This window comes from Rattus norvegicus, chromosome X (assembly GCF_036323735.1).
Source record: "Rattus norvegicus strain BN/NHsdMcwi chromosome X, GRCr8, whole genome shotgun sequence".
Taxonomy (NCBI): domain Eukaryota; kingdom Metazoa; phylum Chordata; class Mammalia; order Rodentia; family Muridae; genus Rattus; species Rattus norvegicus.
Genome location: NC_086039.1, coordinates 98,997,186 through 99,015,330, shown reverse-complemented (window position 1 = coordinate 99,015,330; position 18,145 = coordinate 98,997,186).

Here is an 18,145-nt window from a genome sequence, read left to right as displayed (position 1 = left end):
GAGCACATCAAAACAATCATCCACCATGATCAAGTAGGCTTCATCCCAGGCATGCAGGGATGTTTTAATATACGGAAAACCATCCACGTGATCCATTATATAAACAAACTGAAAGAACAGAACCACATGATCATTTCATTAGATGCTGAGAAAGCATTTGACAAAATTCAACACCCCTTCATGATAAAAGTCCTGGAAAAATAGGAATTCAAGGCCCATACCTAAACATAGTAAAAGCCATATACAGCAAACCAGTTGCTAACATTAAACTAAATGGAGAGAAACTTGAAGCAATCCCACTAAAATCAGGGACTAGACAAGGCTGCCCACTCTCTCCCTACTTATTCAATATAGTTCTTGAAGTTCTAGCCAGAGCAATCAGACAACAAAAGGAGATCAAAGGGATACAGATCGGAAAAGAAGAGGTCAAAATATCACTATTTGCAGATGACATGATAGTATATTTAAGTGATCGCAAAAGTTCCACCAGAGAACTACTAAAGCTGATAAACAACTTCAGCAAAGTGGCTGGGTATAAAATTAACTCAAATAAATCAGTTGCCTTCCTCTATACAAAAGAGAAACAAGCCGAGAAAGAAATTAGGGAAACGACACCCTTCATAATAGACCCAAATAATATAAAGTACCTCCGTGTGACTTTAACCAAGCAAGTAAAAGGTCTGTACAATAAGAACTTCAAGACACTGAGGAAAGAAATTGAAGAAGACCTCAGAAGATGGAAAGATCTCCCATGCTCATGGATTGGCAGGATTAATATAGTAAAAATGGCCATTTTACCAAAAGCAATCTACAGATTCAATGCAATCACCATCAAAATACCAATCCAATTCTTCAAAGAGTTAGACAGAACAATTTGCAAATTCATCTGGAATAACAAAAAACCCAGGATAGCTAAAGCTATCCTCAACAATAAAAGGACTTCAGGGGGAATCACTATCCCTGAACTCAAGCAGTATTACAGAGCAATAGTGATAAAAACTGCATGGTATTGGTACAGAGACAGACAGATAGACCAATGGAATAGAATTGAAGACCCAGAAATGAACCCACACACCTATGGTCACTTGATTTTTGATAAAGGAGCCAAAACCATCCAATGGAAAAAAGATAGCATTTTCAGCAAATGGTGCTGGTTCAACTGGAGGGCAACATGTAGAAGAATGCAGATCGATCCATGCTTATCACCCTGTACAAAGCTTAAGTCCAAGTGGATCAAGGACCTCCACATCAAACCAGATACACTCAAACTAATAGAAGAAAAACTAGGGAAACATCTGGAACACATGGGCACTGGAAAAAATGTCCTGAACAAAACACCAATGGCTTATGCTCTAAGATCAAGAATCGACAAATGGCATCTCATAAAACTGCAATGCTTCTGTAAGGCAAAGGACACTGTGGTTAGGACAAAACGGCAACCAACAGATTGGGAAAAGATCTTTACCAATCCTACAACAGATAGAGGCCTTATATCCAAAATATACAGAGAACTCAAGAAGTTAGACCGCAGGGAAACAAATAACCCTATTAAAAAATGGGGTTCAGAGCTAAACAAAGAATTCACAGCTGAGGAATGCCGAATGGCTGAGAAACACCTAAAGAAATGTTCAACATCTTTAGTCATAAGGGAAATGCAAATCAAAACAACCCTGAGATTTCACCTCACACCAGTGCGATTGGCTAAGATCAAAAACTCAGGTGACAGCAGATGCTGGCGAGGATGTGGAGAAAGAGGAACACTCCTCCATTGTTGGTGGGATTGCAGACTGGTAAAACCATTCTGGAAATCAGTCTGGAGGTTCCTCAGAAAATTGGACATTGAACTGCCTGAGGATCCAGCTCTACCTCTCTTGGGCATATACCCAAAAGATGCCTCAACATATAAAAGAGACACGTGCTCCACTATGTTCATCGCAGCCTTATTTATAATAGCCAGAAGCTGGAAAGAACCCAGATGCCCTTCAACAGAGGAATGGATACAGAAAATGTGGTACATCTACACAATGGAATATTACTCAGCTATCAAAAACAACGAGTTTATGAAATTCGTAGGCAAATGGTTGGAACTGGAAAGTATCATCCTGAGTGAGCTAACCCAATCACAGAAAGACATACATGGTATGCACTCATTGATAAGTGGCTATTAGCCCAAATGCTTGAATTACCCTAGATCCCTAGAACAAACGAAACTCAAGACGGATGATCAAAATGTGAATGCTTCACCCCTTCTTTAAATGAGGAAAAAGAATACCCTTGGCAGGGAAGGGAGAGGCAAAGATTAAAACAGAGACTTAAGGAACACCCATTTGGAGCCTGCCCCACATGTGGCCCATACATATACAGCCACCCAATTGGACAAGATGGATGAAGCAAAGAAGTGCAGACCGACAGGAGCCGGATGTAGATCGCTCCTGAGAGACACAGCCAGAATACAGCAAATACAGAGGCGAATGCCAGCAGCAAACCACTGAACTGAGAATAGGTCCCCTATTGAAGTAATCAGAGAAAGAACTGGAAGAGCTTGAAGGGGCTCGAGACCCCAAGAGTACAACAATGCCAAGCAACCAGAGCTTCCAGGGACTAAGCCACTACCTAAAGACTATACATGGACTGACCCTGGACTCTGACCCCATAGGTAGCAATGAATATCCTAGTAAGAGCACTAGTGGAAGGGGAAGCCCTGGGTCCTGCTAAGACTGAACCCCCAGTGAACTAGTCTATGGGGGGAGGGCGGCAATGGGGGAAGGGTTGGGAGGGGAACACCCATAAGGAAGGGGAGGGGGAGGGGGATGTTTGCCCGGAAACCGGGAAAGGGAATAACACTCGAAATGTATATAAGAAATACTCAAGTTAAAAAAAAAAAAAAAGAAATTGAAGCAGTCAATAAAAGTCTCCCAACAACAACAACAACAACAACAACAACAACAACAACAACAAAAACCCCAAGACCTTTTGTCTTGAATTGCAGAATTCTATCAGACCTTCAAAGAAGACCTAATACCAATACTCTTCATACTATTCCACTAAATACAAACAGAAGGAACACTACCCAATTCATTCTATGAAGCCACAATTATACTCATACCTAAACTGCACAAAGTCACAACAAAGAATGAGACCTTCAGATCAATTTCACTTATGAATATTGATACAAAAATACTCAATAAAATTCTTACACAGGGAATCCAAGAATACCTCAAAATGATCAACCATCATGATCAAGTAGATTTAACCCAGGGATGCAGAGATTATTCAATATATGGAAATCCATCAATGTAATTCACTATTTAAAATCTCAAAGAAAATTGCACATGAGCATCTCATTAGATGCTGAGAAAGCACTTGACAAAATTGAACACCCCTTCATGTTAATAGTCTTGTAAAGATTAGGACTTCAAGGCCCATACCTAAACAAAGTATAAGCAATATACAGCAAATCAGTAGCCAACATCAAAGTAAATGGAGAGACACTTGAAGTAATCCCACTAATCAGGGACTAGCTAGACAAGACTGCCCACTCTCTCCCTACCTATTCAATATAGCACTTGAGGTCCTAGCCAGAGCAACAGCAAAAGGCAGTCAAAAGGATGCAAATTGGAAAGGAAGAAATCAAAATATTACTATTTACAGATATGATAATATACTAAAGTGAGCCTAAAAATTCCAACAGCAAAATACTATAGCTTATAACAACTTCAGCAAAGTGGCTGGATATAAAATTAACTGAGACAAGTCAGTAGCCTTCCTCTACTTAAAGGATAAACAGACTGAGAAAAAATTAAGGAAATTTCACCCTTCACAATAGTCCCAAACAATATAAAATACCTTGGTTTGACTCTATCCAAGCAAGTGAAAGATCTGTATAACAAGAACATCAAGTCTGTGAAGAAAGAAATCAAGGAAAATCTAAGAAGGTAGAAAGATTCCCCATGCTTTTAGATTGGCAGGATTAATATACTAAAGTAAAAATGGCAATCTTACTGAGAGCAATCTACAGATTCAATGCAATCCCCATCAAAATTCCAATTCATTTCTTCATAGTGTTAGACAGACCAACTTGCAAATCCATTTGGAATAACCAAAAAATAAATAAATAAATAAATAAATAAATAAATACATAAATAAATAAATAAATAAAACAAGGATAGTGAAAAATATTCTCAACAATAAAAGAACTTCTTGGCAAATCACCATCCTTGATCTCAAGCTTTATTACAGAGCAGTCATGATAAAAACTGCATGGTATTGGTATAGAGGCAGGCATGTAGATCAATGGAATAGAGTTGAAAACCCAGAAATGAACCCACATACCTCTGGTGACTTGATTTTTGACCAAGGAGCTAAAACCATCCAGTGGGAAAAAAGACAGCATTTTCAACAAATGGTGATGGTTCAACTGGCTATCAGCATGTAGAAGAATACATATTGACCCATTCTTAACTCCTTTACAATGCTCAAGTCAAAGTGGATCAAGGACCTCTACATAAAAACAGATACACTGAATTTAATAGAAGAGAAAACAGGGAAGAACTTCAAACAAATGGGTGGCTGGGGATGCACCATCATAAAAGCAGGAGGGCAGGGTTTGGGCTAGGAGGTTTTCAGAATATAAACAGGATATGGGATAACATTTGAAATGTAAATAAAATATCCAAATAAAGAAGAATAAAACAAAATGGCAACCAACATATTGTGAAAAAACCTTTACCAATCATACATCTGATAGATGGCTAATATACAAAATATACAAAGAATTCAGGAAGTTAGACTCCAGAGAGCCAAATAACCCTATGTAAAAATGGGGTACACAGCTAAACAAAGAACTGTCAGCTGAGGAATATTGGATGGCTGAAAAGTACCTAAAGAAATGTTCAACATCATTAGTCATCAGGGAAATGCAAATCAAAACAACCCTGAGATTCTACCTCACACCAGTCTGAATCAAAAACTCAGGTGACAATGCATGCTTTCCAGGATGTGGAGAAAGAGGAACACTCCTTCATGTTGGTGGGATTGCACACTGAGACAGTCACTCTGGAAATCAGTCTGGAGGTTCCTTAGAAAACTGGACATGTTGGTGGGATTGCACACTGAGACAGTCACTCTGGAAATCAGTCTGGAGGTTCCTTAGAAAACTGGACATTGCACTACCTCAGGATCCAGCTATATCTCTCCTGGGCATATACCCAAAAGAAGCTCCAACATACAACAAGGACATATGCTCCACTATGTTCATAGCAGCCTTAGTTATAATAGCCAGAAGCTGGAAAGAACCCAGATGCCCTTCAACAGAGGAATGGATACAGAAAATGTGGTATATCTATACAATGGAGTACTACTCAGCTATCAAAAACAATGACTTCATGAAATTCATAGGCAAATGGATGGAACTAGAAAATATCCTGAGTGAGGTAACCTAATCCCAAAACAACACACACGGTATACACTCACTGATATGTGGATATTAGCCCAAAAGCTCGAATTACACAAGATACAATCTACAGACCACATGAAGCTCAAGAAGAATGACCAAATTGGGGGGGGGGGGGCTCCATTCCTTCCTAAAGTGGGGAAACAAAAATATTCATAGGTGAAGATATGGAGGCAAACTTTGGAACAGAGACTGAAAGAATGGTCTTTCAGAGACTGCCCCACCTGCCTATACATCCCATATATACCGCCACCAAAACTAGACAACACTGAAGAAGCTAAGAAGTGCATGCTGACAGGAGTCTGGTACAGCTATCTCCTTAGAGGCTCAGCCAGAGCATGACAAATACAGAAGCGAATGCTAGCAGCAAACCATTGAACTGAGAGCAGGCTACTAGTTGGAGGAGTTGCAGAAAGGATTGAAGGAGCCGAAGTAATTTGCAACACCATAAGAGCAACAATAATAGCCAACCAAAGCTCCCAGGGACTAAACCACTACCCAAAGAGTACACATGGATAGACCCATGGCTCCAGCTGCATATGTAGCAGAGGATGGCCCTTTAGAGCACCAGTGGGAGGAGAAGCCCTTGGTCCTGCCAAGGCTGGAACCCCCAGTGCAGGGGAATATCAGGGGGGTGGAAAAGGGTGGTTGTTGGGGAGGGGGAACACCCTTATAGAAGAATGGGAGGGGGATTGGAAAGGGGGCTTATGGCTGTGAAAGAGAATTACATTTGAAATGTAAACAAAAATATACAAAAAAAAAGAATAAAAGACTTACCAGACACCGAGTTACCTACTAAGCAGCATACAGCCCCTAACACGTATACAGCAATGGACTCCCTTGTTTGGTCTCAGTGGGAAAAGACACACCTAACCTTTGAGGAAAGACTTGAGGCTCCAGGGATTGGGGAGCTCTGGCAGGGTGGGGTTTGCGTGGGGACATCCTCTTGGAGACATGGGAGGCTAAACAGTACCAGAAACTTTTGGAGGACAGACCTAGTGTGAGATAATGAATGGATTGTAAGAAGAAGAAGAAGAAGAAGAAGAAGAAGAAGAAGAAGAAGAAGAAGAAGAAGAAGAAGAAGAAGAAGAGGAAGAGGAAGAGGAAGAGGAAGAGGAAGAGGAAGAGGAAGAGGAAGAGGAAGAGGAAGAGGAAGAAAGAGGAAGAAGAAGAGGAAGAGGAAGAGGAAGAAGGAGGAAGAAGAAGAAGAAGAAGAAGAAGAAGAAGAAGAAGAAGAAGAAGAAGAGGAAGAGGAAGAGGAAGAGGAAGAGGAAGAGGAAGAGGAAGAAGAGGAAGAGGAAGAAGAAGAAGAGGAGGAGGAAGAAGAAGAGGAAGAAGAAGAAGAAGAAGAAGAAGAAGAAGAAGAAGAAGTAGTAGTAGTAGTAGTAGTAGTAGTAGTAGTAGTAGTAGTAGTAGTAGTAGTAGTAGTACTGACCAAAAGCAACAAGAATAAAAATGCTATTAGGAGGTATGGTCTTGTTGGCGTCATTAAGGCCTTTCTGCAGGAAGGTTGTCATTGTGAGTAGCCTTTGAGGTTTTGGATGCTTTAAAACAGGCTTAGTGTAATTTTTTTCTTCCTGCTATCTGCCAATCCAGCTATAGAACTCACTGCTACCTCTCTGGCATCATGTCTTTCTGCATGCCACCAAGCTTCCCTCCATGACAATGGATTAAACTGCTGAAGGTATAAGGCAGCCCCATTTAAATGATTTCCTCTAAGAGTGGTTATGGTCACAGTGTCTCTTTATGGCAATAAAAATCTTAACTAAGACAGTGTTGATTTTAACTTGAATGTCTGGGTCACAGTCCATCATGAAGGTAAGTCCAGGTAGGATTTCAAGACAGTAATCTGTAGGCACAAACTGATGCAGAGAAAATGTAGTAACACTATTTACTGGCTTGTTCCCCATGGTTTTCTCAGCCAGTATTCTTATAGCATCCAGGATGATCTTCCCAGGATTGTACCACATAGCTGGAAAACATAAGCATTATACATTAATAAAAAAATGCCCCCACAGACTTGCCTCCAGGCCTATCTCATGGAGGTATTCTCTTTTTTCTATTGTATTTTTTAATTTACATTTCAAATGTTATCCCCTTTCCTCCACTCAACCGCTCACCTCTTTCTGACATTCCCCTAGACTGGGAGAGTGGGGAGGTCCAGCCATGGAAGGACCAAGGGCTGCTCCTCTCTTTGTTGCCCATCAAGGCCATCCTCTGTGACATATGCAGCTGGGGCCATGGGTCTGTCCATGTGTACTCTTTGGCTGGTGGTTTAGTCCCTGGGAACTCTGTTTGGTTGGTATTGTTCTTATGGGTTTGCAAACCCTTTTAGCTCCTTCAATCCTTCTTCTAACTCCTCCAATGTGGACCTTGTTCTCAGTCTGATGTTTGACTGAAATCATCTGCCTCTGTATTTGTCATGCTCTGGCTGAGCCTCTCAGGAGATAGCTATATCATGCTCCTGTCAGCATGCACTTCTTGGCATCAGGAATATTGTCTGTGTTTGGTGGCTGTATGTATATGGGCTGGATCCCCAGGTGGGGCAAGTTCTGAATGGCCATTTCTTGAGTCTCTGCTCCAGACTTTGTCTCCATATCTCCTCCTATGAATATGGAACTGAGGTTCCCTCTTCCTAGATTGTAGCCTCTTCAGTTAAGTTGAAAACAACAAAGTTACCAGAATACTCACCAAAGAGTAAAACATTGTTTTCTAAATACTCAATAAATCTGGATTTCCTTTAGAGGTTTGACCTGGGTTCCTGTTTCTCTTGATAGTGATGACTTAGTAGTGTTCCCTAAATATGCTCCCATTCGCTCTCACAAAGTATTGTTCCCTGTTCCCAAATTTGCTTTGCATCTCAGAATGCCTTGTATTTGATCTACGTGAAGTATATGAAAATTATATAAGACACAGTGTGCATTATGTGTCAGTCAGTCACTGTACTTTAAATAAGAATCCCAAGGAGAACGTTAGATATGCAGACCAGCACTGATCTTAAAATGTCTGTTGGGATAATTCTGTGACTTTTTGTGGCTGAGATCTTTACTATTCCTACTATTACAGAGGTTTGAAACTTTGACTCCTTTTTGTTTCTATTTATGTAAATAACTGCCATTCCCTTTCAATAAAGTCATATATATGAATTATTTTAAGTTCTGTTACCTCACAGAGAAAAACCTCAGCTAATATATTTTTCTGAATATCCTGTAAGGGAGTTATAGCACAAAGTGTTCACAAACTTACTTGATCATTTAATGTTTTTGTTACAAAAGACCTTCTCTTAAAAGCAATGTTCTGCCCCATATGCTTTTGGGAACTACTTGTTTAAGGTAATTAAACAGTGCTGTGGCTTTCCTACAGGCTACATACTTAATATTGGGTTTGAAGAACAATTTCTAAGGGTTACAGTAATTGCTTTCCTACATGTGCATAGAATTAGGGATACTGAGTTGTGTTACACACAATTAAATGTAACTATATGAAGCTTTGGTCCTCCATATTAGCGTCTGTCTGAGGAAAATAAACCAGGGTTCCGCTGAAAAGATAAAAGTGTGATTTGTACAAGCCATGCCTTTTCCTCACTACTTTCTAACTCATACCCAGGGTCAGAAAGACACACATAGGGATATCATTCCACAAGAAAAAGAGAAAAAAAATTACACTGAATGAATTGACAAAAATAAAATAATTTTTCAAATATCTAGAACATTATTAAAATGGAGGAGAATAGTGAGATAATATATAGTAGAATAACTGCAGAGTTAGATAAAACCTAAACTCAGTTCTCTCACTTTGAATGGGATTCTTTACACATCACCATAATCCCAGTCAATGGCTAATTACTTTTTCTCCTGCTTAAGGGTTAGAAATAATTAAAATGCTAAACATTATAAGAAAATACTATTCCTACACATATTTCTACATTCCAGACACTGTGGCAAACCCTCTAAATGCATTTCTTTAATTTTTGTGAACATTTCTTTGAGATACTTAGTACTCTTTTCTTTTTCCACTTCATGAAGACAGAAACCCAGGTTCAACAATATTAAAAATGTTGTACAATAGAGACAAATTGGGCTACAATCCTTGACTATCTGCCTCCATGGCCTGTATATTGTAGCACTAAAATATTTAACTATTTTCTTCATACCCTTCAACTTCTTCAACTAATTATTGATAGAAAAGTATATTGCTAATTTACACTGGAAAAAACAATGTTAATGTGTGTAGTTGCCATTGGTGAATAAATATATCTTCTGTTCTTTGTCAAGCTAGTCAACTTTGGAAGAATGATTTCAGTGGTGGAAAAGAGTTTTGAAATGACAGAGGAAGGATGCAAAATGAAGAACAATAACTTCATCACACACATCATATGAAAAGAGATGAAGGGGTAGTACTTAGCTAGAATTAGTGAAGGAAAATTTGAAGGAAAGATTCTTTTTTTTTTAATTAACTTGAGTATTTCTTATATACATTTCGAGTGTTATTCCCTTTCCCGGTTTCCGGGCCAACATCCCCCTAATACCCCCCCTTCCTTATGGGTGTTCTCCTCCCCACCCTCCCCCCATTGCCGCCCTCCCCCCAACAGTCTAGTTCACTGGGGGTTCAGTCTTAGCAGGACCCAGGGCTTCCCCTTCCACTGGTGCTCTTAGAAGGAAAGATTCTTAACAATAGGGTTGTGGATTAGTAGGAGGCTGTCTTGTTAATACAGTCAAAGATAAGTCAATGTGGAAAGGCATACAAGATTATTTGTTTAGATGGAGGACAAAATTTAACTTAAAGTGTATAAGAATAATGGAAATGAATAGAAAGGGTAAGGGATCATAGATAGAGTCCTGTCCTTCACTCTGTTAACACTGGATCTAATAGTTACTGAATAGTAGTCTTTACATAACACGCACCAAAAAAATTACTTTCATAATTCAATTAATCCTGAAACCCATCCTGAAATGTGTTTTCCAGTCAGCTTTCTCCTTGTTAAATTTATTTGGTGAGCAATATTGAATCTATGTGGAACAACAGGTATCCATTAAATGAATAAATATCCATCAAATACATAGAATGATGACATCTGAACATATTATTCTTTTATTTAATGTTGCCCACCATTTAGAATTGATAGTAAAAGGAAAATGACACTAAAAACAGTAGAAAAGGTATCTATTTTCACCCACGATTTTAAGAAACAAATTTACTTTATAAATTGTATATTTTCTGATATAAAAAATGCAACCTTAGACTGTTAATATTTTTTTCCTAGCAAAAAGTAACAATAATGTTGGAAATGTTGAGATTCATTTTCTTGCTTGTGAAAATCAGATCATCAGTTCAAGAAATATCAAAACTAACTTGGAAATAAGTGTGGATTTATCATGCCTTTTTTTCAATAATGATGTTAATTATACAGAGATTATACAGAGTCATGTAGAGATTGTTTATTTCATATTTACTGAAAATGGCAACTATCCCACATAATAATCTATTCTTGTGAATATCAAAAGGTAGTTCATCAAGTGCAGATACTTGTTCGGCAGCTAGGCAATAGGGAAGATTTCAATTGGTGTATAGTAGAATGAAGTCAGTTGGTCCTGACTAATTCAGTCAAGGTTCACTGTGCTAATGGATAAACATGGCTGTCCCTCTAGCTAAACAAAAACTGGATTGTCCATTTTTTTTGGCAAAAGCCATTGTGAAATTGCCCAGGATTCTCATTTATCAAAAATTATTGTTGGGGGGCATCCTTTAATTAGCAGAAAATTATTCAAAATAACAAGATACATTTGCATTTTTCAGAATGCATGTTTACACATATATACTTAAGCATTCATACACATTTTGTTTTCTAAAATAATATGTGTTTTGGATGAAATCTTTCTTTCATGAGGTTTGATTAAAGGAACTAACATAAATGGCTATGCAGGGGTCTGGTAGCACATGACTCTTTACATACCTTAAACATGTACAGTAAAGATTTTAAAATTATTTTGATATCATTTTATTGGGTATGTTTTATTTTCATTTCAAATGCTATCCCCTTTCCCCATTTCCTGTCCATAACCCCCTATTCCATTCCCTCTCCCCCTTCTTCTATGAGGATGTTCCCCCACATATCAACCAGCCCCTTCCCGCCTCCCTACCCTGACATTCCCTTACACTGGGAGGTAGAGCCTTGGCAGAACCAAGGGCTTCTGCTCCCATTAATGCTGAATGAGGCCATCCTCTGCTACATTTGCAGCTGGAGCCATGGGTCTGTCCATGTGTAGTCTTTGGATAGTGGTTTAGTCTCTAGGACCTCTGGATGGTTGGTATTGTTCTAATGGTGTTGCAAACCCCTTCAGTTTCTTCAATCCTTTCTCTATCTCCTCCCAAGGGGACTCCATTCTCAGTTCAATGGTTGGCTGTGATTATTTGCCTCTGTATTCGTCAGGCTCTGGCAGAGCCTCTCAGGAGACAGCTATATCAGGCTTCTGTCAGCATGCACTTCTTGGCTTCAGCAATATTGTCTGGGTTTGTTGGCTGTAGTGTATGGGCTGAATCCTTTTACTCATTACTTCTACCCTCATATAATTCTGAGTGAATTCCAGTGATCTTGGTGACTGAAGTAGATGTGAACCATCTGTTTATACTCTATAGAAGAAGGATAGGAAAGATGCTTGAACTTTATCTGGAATTATAAAATCACAAATAAAATGCACAACATTTTTTGTTCAGTGAACTTATTGGATGAATCAAGGTGCTGCTGAGGACAAAGTACAAAGAGTTAGAAATTAAGAAAGAATTTGAATGCTTGAGTTCTTATTTCAGGGCTATAATTATGAACTATTTGACAAAAGCAGGGACATTACTCTTCTCCCCCATAACCTGGAGTAAATGTTCCTTAGAAGTGCACTTCAAGCATAATTAGTAATATACTTAGGAAACTAGCCAAACAACATGGATATAATTTTCAGATAAAGAAGACCACTAGGACTAAGAGTTTAAATAACCCCATTATCCTGTTATTTCTCTTAGACAACCTACAGTTCCAGAAAAAAAATTTTCTGAGGAGATAGTTTCTTCATTTGCATTCATAAATTTTGTAGAGGACTGTAGGGAGCTGCGAGGTCCCACGCCCCGGGGATGGCGCCAGTTTCTGCCTTCTGCTCCTTGTGAAAAACAAGTCCTTATTTGGCTGTTCCTGCTTGGCCTGGTCGCTTCCGCATAGATACAACCTATCTGCTATCACCACGTGCCTTGCTAGGATTGGCCAGTGCTAGCTATTTAAGTGTGGTGCGGGGATTCCCCGGGGTCAGAAAATTGTATCAAGGTTCCTGAGTAAAACTGCTTGAAGAAGATCTTCGCTGGTCGTGTCTTCCTTGCTGGTCGAGGTTGGGCGCAACAAGTGGTAGCCTGTACAGGGATCCGGAGATCAGAACTTCTCACAGTCAGGGCAGCGCTGGAAAGTTCCCAAGGTAAGGTGGGACCATAAGGACCGCGGGAAATTAGCGGATATAAAGTTTCAGGATAGTGAGCAAGAAAGTTCACAGTAGTAGCGAACTGAAGGTAAAAACAGACAGCCTTGTAGTAGATGGACTTTTTCATCCTCCTTATTTTGTGGCTGCTTGAAAACCTCCTTTTTCATTTGGGAATCATTTTTGCCTATTGCTGTGAGGATTGTGTACAGTAACGGCGAGCTACACAATATCATGGGGAATTCACAATCCCACCCAATTTTTCTGGCTCTTCGGGAGCTGTCTGAATCAAGCAAGTTGAAGATGAAAAGGAACAACATAGAGAGGTTTCTGAGTGAATGTAATGCCATTGCACCCTGGTTCACAGTCCAGGGTAATCTTTCTGTTGCTTGTTGGGACAAGCTAGGTGAAGACTTAGACCTTGCATGGTCCTAAGGAACCTTAAAATCAGGAGTTTGCCCTGTTTGGCGTCTAGTGCGGAGTTGCTTGGAGGATCAGAGGTGTTGTCAGGAAGTGTTAGAAAAGGTACGTGTGGCCCTTGAAATGCTCCAGGATGAAAGATCGGAAAAGCAAGGAAGTACAAAAGAAACAGATTCCGAAAGATCAGATACAGATAGAGAGACAGAGGGGACGGTTACTGAGGATGAGTTACAGGAATTAATAGGACAAGTGAAAAGACAGACTTTAAAGCCTTTAAAACATAGGGAAAGGGGAAGTAAGTATAAAATGCAATAGCCCTACTGTGTGTCAACTTTTTGTGGGCAACGCCATCGCCCCATTAAGACAGAAGCTTCCTGCGCTGAGATGCGTCCATTTTATGGATGATATCCTTTTAACTGCAAAGAATGAAGAGATTTTAGATTTAGCATATGGAAATTTAGTTAAATTGCTAGAAGGTAAAGGATTGATTATTGCCCCTGAAAAGGTACAAAAGGACAATCTTGTAAATTATTTAGGAGCAAAAGTAAGCCCTTATATCATTATATCCCAGAAGGTTGAATTGAGGAAACATAATCGTAAGACTCTTAATGATTTTCAAAAATTATTGGGAGATATTAATTAGGTCAGATGTTATTTAAAATTACCAAATTATGAATTAAAACCATTATATAATACTTTAGTTGGGGATTCGGCCTTGGATTCTCCTAGACAATTGACTGGTGAAGCAAGGGAAGCTTTAAAGAAGGTTGAAAAAGGATTACAAGGCGCAATGTTACATCGATGGAAGGAGGGTGCAGACATTGTGCTATGCATTCTAGCCACCTACATGCAGCCCACAGGATTGTTGTGGCAAGATGGCCCTCTGCTTTGGGTTTATCCCAGAGCTTCTCCAGCTAGATCAGTAGAGTATTATCCTACAGCAGTTGAAGGATTAGCCCTGAATGGGATCCAACAGTGCATACAATTTTTTGATGTTTCCCCAACCTCGATCATAATGCCCTATACAGGTCAGCAGATGAAGATCTTGTGTGGCACTGTGGATGATTGGGCTATATTATGCTGTGGATTCCATGGAGAGATAGATAATCATTATCCAAAACACCCTTTGCTATCCTTCTTTAAGGAACATCCTGTGATCTTTCCTAAGGTTACCTCCAGTGTTCCTATACAGGGGGCACCAAACATTTTTTACAGATGGATCCAAAAATGGCTGTGGAGCCTATATGGTTGACCATCAAGAGCCAATTTTGTGTCAATATCAACCCGGCTCTCCACAAGTAATTGAACTCAAGATTGTGCTGGAAGTGTTTAAAAATTGTTCCTTTGCCTTTAATTTGCTCTCTGATTCATCATATGTTGTTAATGCAGTTAACATATTAGAAGTGGCTGGCCCTAATAAAATTAGCAGCACGGTATGCCAGCTGCTGAGGGAACTTCAGGAATTGATCTGGAAAAGAGGTCACAAGTTTTTTGTCCAACATATTAGAGCTCATACAGGTTTGCCTGGTCCTCTCAGTGAGGGAAATGATCTTGTGGATAGATGTACCCGAATGGAGTTTATCTTCTTAAGCTTATCATTGGATCAAGCCCGACAGTTTCATCAACAATTTCATGTGCCTACTAAAACCTTACAGCAGAAGTTTCATCTGTCTTGAGCAGATGCTCGACAGATAGTTTTAGGATGTCAACAGTGTGTCACTTTTCACCATCCCCCTAGTGTAGGGGTTAATCCTTGTGGCCTCCTACCCCTAAAGATTTGGCAAATGGATGTAACTCACATATCTGGACTTCGGACTCTAAAATACATTCATGTTTCCGTGGATACTTGTTCAGGTGTCATTCATGCTATCCCTATGAGTGGAGAAAAGGCACGCAATGTTATTGGACACTGCCTAGAAGCCTGGGCCGCTTGGGGAAAGCCTCAACACTTAAAAACTGATAACGGCCCAGCATACACTGCCCAATCTTTCAAATCCTTTTGTAAACAGATGGATGTGCAGTTGAGCCATGGCCTGCCTTATAATCCCCAAGGACAAGGTATTGTTGAGTGAGCTCATCGTACATTAAAGGAATGCCTAATTAAACAAAAGGGGGAAATAGGCCATGGTAGAACCCCCAAGGAACAGATATCTTTGGCCCTTTTTACTCTTAATTTTTTTTTTTTTAAATTTTGGATGATGATGGCCTTTCTGCCGCTGACCGACATCAATGTTGGGCGGGCATGTTGAAAGGTTATGTGAAATGGAAAGATGTGATAACTGGCTTATGGCATGGGCCAGATCCTGTGTTCGCGTGGGCGAGAGGGTCTGTTTGTGTGTTTCCTAAGGACTGGCAAGATCTGTGGTGGGTCCCTGAAAGATTGACCAGGAGGTGCAACAAGAATGAAGATCCTGCTATTGCTGACACTTCTCCGTGTGACCCAAGTGCTGGTCCAAACAGAGCCCCGGTGGGGGATACTATTGGTGTTCCCGAGACCCATGCCGATATGTCATGACCGTTAAGCCCACTCCTTTAATTTGTCTAAACAGTTGTTAGGTTATCTTTTGGGCAATTGGACTGGAGAATTCGATTTCTTAATGGATCAGCTACGTGTAGCCATCGTGACCATGAACTCCACACGTGCGGATGCTGGACTGGCTACAGGATTGTCATCTTGGATTGCTGCTGCTATGAATCATCTGAGGGAGTGGGCGGGTATGGAAGCCGTAGCTGGACTCTTGCCGCTGGTCTCCCTAGTGACCCTGTGGTGTTTGTGCAGGATGAGGTTCGTACAGAGGCGGCATGTGGCCATGGTCCTGCAGGCATTTGCAGTCATTGAGGCAGAACAGTCCCCCCAGGCATAGCTAACAGTCATATAAGATATATAGCCACCCTTACTCTACTGGGCCCTGTTTCCCCTGGCATATTCCATCGTCCCTGAGCATATTGAGTGACCCTACTCAGTGACGGGCATCTAAGACATGGAGTCTTGAGGATGACAAGGTAATCCTATGACAGGTACACGAAGGGACGATCCTAAGACAGGGGGGTGTCCCGCACTCAGTATATGCCAGTGTCATCTGGGTGCCAATAAAACAAAAAGGAGGAAGTGTAGGGAGCTGCGAGGTCCCGCTCCCCGGGGATGGCGCCGGTTTCTGCCTTCTGCTCCTTGTGAAAAACAAGTCCGGTTTCCGCCTTGCGCTCCTTGAGAAAAACAAGTCCTTATTTGGCTGTTCCTGCTTGGCCTGGTCGCTTCCACATAGATAAAACCTATCCGCTATCCCCACATGGCTTGCTAGGATTGGCCAGCACTAGCTATTTAAGTGTAGTGCGGGGATTCCTCGGGGTCAGAAGATTGTATCAATGTTCCTGAGTAAAACTGCTTGAAGAAGATCTTCACTGGTCGTGTCTTCCTTGCTGGTCGAGGTTGGGCGCGACAGAGGACAGCCCATTTCTAGGAGGGAAGTGAGTTAGTCACCCTAAAGCAAGTTTATTTGAGATAAAAGCAGCAATATGGATTAAATGAAGTTATATCTATAAAACTTTTAAGAAGGTGTTCAGTGCATAGGAAATAAAAATAAACTACAGAAAATTGAATGTTAGGAATAAGGCTGATAGGGTCCAACAATCATTATGCTTCAAATATTTGATGGGTCTTTAATTGCGAAATTAATTTCAGTAATTCATTTAATCTTCCTAATAGTAAAACATTCAGTCTAGAAAAACAGACATGAAAATACCTAGCCATGGAAGTATTATGAATATGTATTAAAACAAGGCTTGATACAAAAATGTAATAAGTATATTTTCTTCCCTGAACAAATATTTCAATAACATTTACCATTTTTCTGGTACTGTCCTTTACACTCCTAATAAAATGGCAAACCATTACACACACACACACACACACACACACACACACACACACACACACACACAAGTCTTGCCTTCAGGGACCACAAATTCTAGTAAGGACAGACAATAACTATCAGCTATACGGAAACTAAAGAAAAATGTTAACTAGAGAAAGTAGTGAATTACATGCTATTTGACTTAAGGTTCTTGAGGGAAACACTTGATCAGAAACGTGGAAGGTACTAAAGGAAAATCATTCAAATAAATAGAAACTTTATCAAGAAGACAGCAAGATGACAAATGCTTCAAGTAAAGGAAGGGTGTTCTAATGTGAGGGAACCAAGAAAAGGAGATTCAAATCAGATATCTAAGAAGGAGAAATCATGTTTAGTTATGTGAAATACTAACTATTGCTGTTGTTATTATTGTAAAGCTCCAGGGGTTTTGATTATCGAAGTAATACTTTATCCTCTTTAGTAAATTCTTTTAAAACCCACAAAGCAGAAATCCAGGACAATATAACAATAATAGTGGTTAACTTTGTAATTTGACCTTTCAAAATTATTCTTATATATATGATCTAATTTTCCCTTTACAACAACCTGTAAGTTAGGTAATGACTAGTATCTCTCTTGATACCTTCTTGAGGAGACAGATGCACAGAAGATAAAGGCTCTGTGCAGTCACATGGCAAGGTATGTGGGAAATACACAGAGAGAAACTAGACCCAAGTTTTATCTATGAGATGTCTCTTTGTCTTACTATCTGGGTAACAAAAGTAGTCAACTAAAGAGGATCTGATTTAATAAGGAAATGGAGGTCAGTTGCACAGTTACGAATAAAATTCTGGATCTTGATTTCATTCCCTTTATGTAATAACACCTGAATTCACAAAGCTCAGTTGTTATTGAAAAAATAATTATTTTTTTCCTTAGTACATGTGAATTTCATGAATATAATTTAA